Raw genomic sequence first — 8705 nt, forward strand, 5'->3', positions numbered from 1 at the left:
TTTGTTTATTTTTGAATTCAATTGTTTAATTTTTTATGCATTTTTGATAAAAGTTCTTTGTAACATGTGTGTTTGCAGATATTTTTTCTCAGTCTGTGGTTTGTCTTTTTATTTTCTTAATAGTGTCTTTCACAGAAAAGTTTTAAACTTTAATCAAGTCCAACTCACCAAACTTTTCTTTCCGGGATCATGCTTTTGTTACAACTAAAGTTCATCTGAAAACACAAGGTCACTTAGATTTTTCTCCTATGTTATCTTCTAGGAGCTTTATAGCTTTGCATTTTACATTTAGGTCTATGAGCCATTTTTGTTAGTTTGTTGAGTGTTTATTTATTTTTTGGGGGACAAGAGTCTAGTTTGTTTGTTTGTTTGTTTTTGATAATTTCTTGCATTTTAAATACACCTTGATGGCATCCTTGGCCTGACACTCTTTGCCATAGTCCTTAACCACCGCACAACTGCAACAAACCACTTTATGGGGTTTTCCCTCTCTGTCAATGTTATAGAGGCCTACCCATTCCCTGAGTTTCTTGTTGTCATCAACTTTGTGTTTTCTCAGTTGCTCAGTCGTGTCCAGTTCTTTGTGACCTCATGAACTGTAGCCTGACAGGCTCCTCTGTCCATGGGGTTTTCTAAGCAAGAATACTGGACTGGGGTGCCATTTTCTTCATCAGTCATCAACATTAGTCAGGTTGATTTGGTTCTCAGCATAAAGGGCCTCCACCAACTTGACATACATAGGCTCATCACACTTGGATGCAAGCACACAAAGAAGGGTTTGGCGATGGTCTAAAGCTTTGGCAGCTTAAGGAATTCCACTTGCTGAGCCATCATGGATTAGGGAGGTCTTCAGCACTTCTTGCAGAGCACTACTAACATCCATTGCACCTCTAGCAGCAATGTCTTCTTGGGCCATGGTGATGGGTTGTAGGTGGAGCTGAATCTTGAACACACCCACAGCCTCCACCTTGATTTGGCTCATTTTGAAATAATTCTTGTGAAAGCATAAGGTCAGTGTCTAGATTAATTTTTTACATGTGAATGTCCAGTTGTTCAAGAATAACTTATTGAAAAGATTATCTTTACTTTGTGTGATTGTCTTTGCTCCGTTATGAAAGATCAGTTGACTGTATTTGTATGTATCTACATCTGTTCCATTAACTATATATGTATGGGTATGTGTCTGTTCCACCGATTTATCCATTGTTTATTCTTTTGCCAATGCCACATTGTTTTGATTACTGTACCTTTATAGTAAGACTTGAAGCTTGGTATGTCAGTCCTTTGACTTCATTCTCCTTCTTCAATATAGTATTGACTACTTAAGAGTCTTTTGTCTTTCCATATAAAATTTGAAATGAGTTGGTTGATATCCATAAGGTGACTTGTTTCGTTGGGATTTTATTTGAGCATTTGTTGAATCTGTGGCTCAAGTTGGAATTAATTGTTATCTTAACAAAATTGAATCATCCTAATTATGGGCATAGTCTATCTTTCCCCTTTCAGGTTTTCTTTTATTTATTTATTTTTCATCAGAATTTGGTAGTTTCCCTTATATGGATCTTATATACATTTTGTTAGATTTATATTAGGTATTTCATTTTTTGTGTGTGCTAATGCAAAAAAGATCTTCACGACCAAGATGATCACAATGGTATGATCACTCACCTAGAGCCAGACATCCTGGAATGTGAAATCAAGTGGGCCTTAGAAAGCATCACTACAAACAAAGCTAGTGGAGGTGATGGAATTCCTGTTGAGCTCTTTCAAATCCTGAAAGATGATGCTGTGAAAGTGCTGCACTCAATATGCCAGCAAATTTGGAAAACTCAGCAGTGGCCACAGGATTGGAAAAGGTCAGTTTTCATTCCAATTCCAAAGAAAGGCAATGACAAAGAATGCTCAAACTACTGCACAATTGCACTCTTCTCACACGCTAGCAAAATAATGCTCAAAATTCTCCAAGCCAGGCTTCAGCAATATGTGAACTGTGAACTTCCAAATGTTCAAGGTGGTTTTAGAAAAGGCAGAGGAACCAGAGATCAAATTGCCAACATCTGCTGGATCATCGAAAAAGCAAGAGAGTTCCAGAAAAACAACTATTTCTGCTTTATTGACTATGCCAAAGCATTTGACTGTGTGGATCACAATAAACTGTGGAAAATTCTGAAAGAGATGGGAATACCAGACCTGACCTGCCTCTTGAGAAACCTATATGCAGGTCAGGAAGCAACAGTTAGAACTGGACGTGGCACAACAGACTGGTTCCAAATAGGAAAAGGAGTAGGTCAAGCCTGTATATTGTCACCCTACTTATTCAACTTCTATGCAGAATACATCATAAGAAATGCTGGGCTGGAGGAAGCACAAGCTGGAATCAAGATTGCCAGGAGAAATATCAATAACCTCAGATATGCAGATGACACCACCCTTATGGCAGAAAGTGAAGAGGAACTAAAAAGTCTCTTGATGAAAGTGAAAGAAAGAGTGAAAAAGCTCGACATTCAGAAAACTAAGATCCTGGCATCTGGTCCCATCACTTCATGGGAAATAGATGGGGAAACAGTGGAAACAGTGTTAGACTTTATTTTCTTGGGCTCCAAAGTCACTGCAGATGGTGATTGCAGCCATAAAATTAAAAGACTCTTACTCCTTGGAAGGAAAGTTATGACCAACCTAGATAGCATATTGAAAAGCAGAGACATTACTTTGCCGACTAAGGTCTGTCTAGTCAAGGCTATGGCTTTTCCAGTGGTCATGTATGGATGTGACAACTAAGGTCTGTCTAGTCAAGGCTATGGCTTTTCCAGTGGTCATGTATGGATGTGAGAGTTGAACTGTGAAGAAAGCTGAGTGCTGAAGAATTGATGCTTTTGAACTGTGGTGTTGGAGAAGACTCTTGAGAGTCCCTTGGACTGCAAGGAGATCCAACCAGTCAATCCTAAAGGAGATCAACCCAGGGTGTTCTTTGGAGGGAATGATGCTAAAGCTGAAACTCCAGTACTTTGGCCACCTCATGCGAAGAGTTGACTCATTGGAAAAGACTCTGATGCTGGGAGGGATTGGGGCAGGAGGAGAAGGGGACAACCAAGGATGAGATGGTGGATGGCATCACGGACTCGATGGATGTGAGTTTGAGTGAACTCCGGGAGATGGTGATGGACAGGGAGGCCTGGCGTGCTGCGATTCATGGGGTCGCAAAGAGTCGGACACGACTGAGCGACTGAACTGAACTAAACTGAATGTAAATGGTGTTGTGCTTTTAATTTTAAATTCTGCATGTCCATTGCTGGTATTTTTGTTATTGTTCATTTGCTAAGTAGTGTTCAACTCTTTGAGACCCCATGGACAGCAGCACACCTGGCTTCCCTGTCCTTCACTATCTACCAGAGTTTGCTCAAACTTATGTCCATTGAGTCAGTGATGCCATCCAACCATCTCATCCTCTGTCACCCCCTTCTCCTCTTGCCCTCAATCTTTCCCAGCATCCTGGTTGTTTCTAAAGAGTTGACTCCTTACATCAGCTGGTCAAAGTATTGGAGCTTCAGCTTCAGCATCAGTCCTTCCAATGAATACTCGGGGTTGATTTCCTTTAGGATTGACTGTTTTGATCTCCTTGCTGTTCAGGGGTATATAGGAAAGCAAATTTCTTCCCTTATTGATTTAGCTAGGATTTTCAGAACAGTGTTGGCAATGATGAGAGGGAACCTTGCCTTATTCCTAGTCATGGGGGGGATGTATCTAATTTCTCACCACTAACTATAGTGAAGTCACTCAGTCATGTCCGACTTTCTGTGACCTCATGGGCTGTAGCCTACCAGGCTCCTCTGTCCATGGGATTTTCCAGGCAATAGTACTGGAGTGGATGGCCATTTCCTTCTCCAGGGGATCTTCCTGACCCAGGGATCGAACCCGGGTCTCTCACATTGTAGACAGGCGCTTTACCATCTAAGCCACCGGGGAAGTCAACTATGACATTAGCTATAGGGTTTTTGAAGATGTTCTTCATTAAATTGAGGAGAATCCTCTCTATTTTTAGTATTCTGTGAGTTTTCATCATAAATAGATATTGAAGTTTGTCAAATGCTTTTTATGTATCTGCTAATATGATTATATGATTTTCTTCTTTAGCCTGTTGATATAACTGATTATGGGGACTGTGAAGAAAGTGAGTGCCGAAGAACTGATGCTTTTGAACTGTGGTGTTGGAGAAGACTCTTGAGAGTCCCTTGGACTGCAAGGAGATCCAACCAGTCCATCCTAAAGGAGATCATTCCTGGGTGTTCTTTGGAAGGAATGATGCTAAAGCTGAAACTCCAGTACTTTGGCCACCTCATGTGAAGAGTTGACTCATTGGAAAAGACTCTGATGCTGGGAGGGATTGGGGGCAGGAGGAGAAGGGGACGACAGAGGATGAGATGGCTGGATGGCATCACAGACTCGATGGACGTGAGTTTGAGTGAACTCCGGGAGATGGTGATGGACAGGGAGGCCTGGCGTGCTGTGATTCATGGGGTCGCAAAGAGTCGAACACGACTGAGCGACTGAACAGAACTGAACTGGTGGCTCAGATGATAAAAAAATCTTGCTGCAATGTGGGAGAACCAGCTTTGATCCCAGGATCAGGAAGATCCCCTGGAGAAGGAAATGGCAACCCACTCCAGTATTCTTGCCTGGAAAATCCCATGAACAGAAGAACCTTGTTGGCCACAGTCCATGGGGTCATAAAGAGTTAGACACGGTTGGGTGACTATATACTTTACTATGCCTGATTATATTAATTGGTTATTGAATATTGAATCAGCCTTGCAAACCTGGGATAAATCCCACTTGGTAATGTCATATAACTTTTTATACATTGTTGAGAATTTTTGCATCTGTATTCATGAAAGACATTAGTCTGTAGTTTACCCTTCTTGTCATGTCTTTCTCTGATTCTGTTTGAGGTAATACTGGCCTCACAGAATGAGCTAAGTATTGTTCCCTTTGCTTCTAGTTTCTGGAACAGATTTTAGAGAATCAGTATGACTTATTCCTTAAATATGTGATAGAATTCACCTGTAAAGCCATGTGGAGTTGGTGCTTTGTATTTGGAAAGTTTATTAATTTCAATTTAACTATCTATTGAATATAGGCTTATTTAAATGGTTTCCCCTGCTATGAGTTTTAGTAGATTACATCTTTAAGGAATTGGTCCATTTCATTTAAGATATCAAATTTGTGAGCATAGAATTTTTTAAATAATAACTCTTTATTATTATTTTAATGTCTGTGGGTAAGTATCTTTTCTCCTTAGCCTGTCTAGGGGTTTTCAATTTTATTGATATTCTAAAAGAATCTGCTTTTGGTTTCATTGATTTCCTCTGTTCTTTCTTGATTTCTATATCACTTATTTATTTTATTAGTTCTATTATCTCTTTTCTTCTGCCTATTTTGAATTTAATTTGCCATTTATTTTCTAGTTTCCTATAGTGAAAGCTTAGATTGTTGATCTTGTTTCTTCTTTTCTAATATATGCATTCAATGTTATAAATCACAGTGTTACTCCATCTCACAAATTTTAATAGATTGCATTTTTATTTTGCTTTAGTTCCAAGCTATTTTGAAATTTCTCCTGAGACTTCTTTAACCCATGTATTGTTTAGAAGTGTATTTAATTGTCAAATATTTGGGGATTTTCCAGGTCTCTTTCTGTTACAGATTTCTAGTTTATTCCGTTGTGGTCTGAGAGCATCCTTTGCATAACATATATTCCTTCAAATTTGTTTAAGTATGTTTTATAACTTAGAATGTGTTTTATCACGGTGAGTGAATGTTCATGTGGGCTTGAGAAGCATGTGTCTTCTACTTTATTTAAGGAAGCAGTCTATAAAAGTCAATTAGATCCGGGTGACTTATGGTGCTCTATAGTCAACTATATCCTGACTGATTTTGTGCCCACTGAATCTGTCAGTTACTGGTACAGGAGTGTCAAAGTTTCCAACTATAATGATGAATCTGTGTATTTTTCTTTAAGGTTCTGTTAGATTTCTGTCTCACATGTTTTGATGCTCTGTTGTTAGGCATATGAACGTTAAGGATGGTTTTGTCTTCCTAGAGAACTGACCCCTTATCATTATGTACTGTCTGTTTATTTCTGATAATATTCCTTACTCTAAAGTCGTATTTGTTTGAAATTAACACAGCTGTTCTGAGTTTTTTGATCATTGTTAGTATGGTCTATCTTTATTTACCCCCTTACTTTTAATCTATCTGTGCCTTTATATAAAATGGGTTTCTTATAAACACTATATTCCAGTTGAGTCTTTGATTGCTTTTATTCACTGTGATAGTCTTTGTCTTTTTATTGGTGTATTTAGACCATTCATGTATAAAGTGATAGTTTATACAACTGGATTATGATACTTGTAACTTTAAAACAAATTCATTGTTGTTACACTTTTTCCCCTTGTCTTCCACTCTTGTTCTGCCTTCTCTGGTGTTCATGGACCATTTTACATAATTCTATTTTTTCCTCTTTTACTGTATCAATTATAGCTTCTTTTAAAATGTTTCAAAATGGTTGCTCTAGGGTTTGCAGTATATTTTACAACTAATCCAAGGCCACTTTTAAATAACACTATAATGCTTCACTGGCAGGACAAGTATCTTACGACACAGTATTCCCAATTCCTCCCTCCCATTCCTTATAATATTATTGTCTTTCATTTCCCTTATCCAAACTCTACTCATTCATTGTTGTTGTTATTGGTTTTAACAAGCTATTATCTACTAGACCAAGGAAGAATTAAGAAAAGAACATTTTTCTTTATCTCTTTATCTTCATTTATTTCTTCCTTTCTTAATGTAAATCTACGTTTCTTAACTGTATCATTTTTCTTCTCTCTGAAGAACATTTTTTTTTAACATTTCTTGCAAAGCAGGTCTACTGGTGACAATTTCCCTCAATTTGTGTTTGTCAGAGAAAGCATCTCTTTGTTGCTTTTGAGAGATAATTACTTTGGATGCAGACTCTGAGTTGGTGGCTGTCTTCTTTCAATTCTAAATATTTAACTTCCTACTCCTCTTGCTTGCATCATTTCTGAAAAGAAGTCTGATGTAATTGTTATCTGTGTTCCTCTGTGGATAAGCTTCTTTCACGTTTTCTCTTTGTCATTGATTTTCTGTAGTTTGAATATATTCCTTAGCGTAGTTTTGATACTTATCCTACTTGATGTTATTTGAGGCTCCTGGATCTGCAATTTGGTGTATGTCATTAATTTTGGAAAATTCTCAGCCATTGTTACCTCAATATTTTTCTTCTGGTATCCTGATTACATTTATGTTATTTTTAATAACTGTACCACAGTTCATTTCATATGTTTGTTTTTCTTTTTGCATTTCACTTATGGAAATTTTTATTAGTATATCTTCAAACTTATTGTTCTTTCCTTGGCTGTGTTTAGTCTAATGATGAGCCCATCAAAAGCGTTTTCCATTTGTTACCCTGTTTTTGGTTTCCTAGGATTTCCTTTTGATTTTTTTTTTCATAATTTCTATCTCTCTGTTCACATTGCTGCTGCTGCTAAGTCACTTCAGTCATGTCCGACTTTGTGTGACCCCATAGATGGCAGCCCACCAGGCTCCCCCGTCCCTGGGATTCTCCAGGCAAGAACACTGGAGTGGGTTGCTATTTCCTTCTCCAATGCATGAAAGTGAAAAGCAAAAGTGAAGTCGCTCAGTCATGTCCAACCCTCAGCGACCCCATGGGCTGCAGCCCACCAGGCTCCTCCGTCCATGGGATTTTCCAGGCAAGAGGACTGGAGTGGGGTGCCGTCGCCACATTATCCATCTCTTATTTCATGTTGTCCACTTTTTCCCATTGGAGTCTATGGCATATTAATCATAGTTATTTTAAATTCTCAGTCTGATAAATCCAAAATTTCTGCCAAATCTAAATCTGATTTTGCTGCTTGTTTTGCCTCTGTTTTTTTTTTCCCCCTTTTTTTAGAATGATGATAAATTTTTGTTGAAAGCTGAGCATGATGTTTTGGCCAAAAGTAATTGAGATAGTATGGTCAGAGAACACACTTTGCATGATTTCAATTAAAAAATTTTTGACCCAGTGTATGATTTATGTTGGTGAGTGTTTCATGTAAACTTGCAAAGAATATGCGATCTGCTGTTATTGTGGTAAGTGTTCTATAAATGTTAATTAGATCCAGTTGGTTGATGGCGTTCAGTTCTTTTGTTTCTTTGATGATTTTCTATTTGTTGTTTCTTTAACTGGAACAGATATGTTGAAGGTTCAACTAAAATTGTGAATTAATCTATTTCTCTTTTCAGTTTCATCATTTTTTGCTTCATGTATTTTGAAGCTATGTAGTTAGGCACATACAAATTTAAAATTGTAACAGACCTTTCTACCATATGTATTGTCCCTTTATTATTTTTAATATTTTGTTGCTCTTATTATTTTTTTGCTTTATATGATAATATAAGCATTCCAGATTTATTTTGATTAGTGTTCCATGATATATTATTTTCTATTCTTTTACTTTAATCTTCCAATGAAAAGACATTTACAGTGTTTTTTTGTTGTTGTTGCTACCATATAGTTGGGTCTTTTCAAAATTCATTTTGACAATCTCTATCTTCTAATTGGTGTCTTTAAAACATTTATATTTAATGCAATTTACTGGTAGGTTTGGATGTATGCCCACCAT

General features: G+C 37.5%; 1 pseudogene; it reads right to left on the bottom strand.

Moving 5' to 3' along the window:
• Positions 353 to 916, bottom strand: LOC102187343 (annotated as a pseudogene).

Source organism: Capra hircus, chromosome 18, assembly GCF_001704415.2.
Source record: "Capra hircus breed San Clemente chromosome 18, ASM170441v1, whole genome shotgun sequence".
Lineage (NCBI taxonomy): Eukaryota > Metazoa > Chordata > Mammalia > Artiodactyla > Bovidae > Capra > Capra hircus.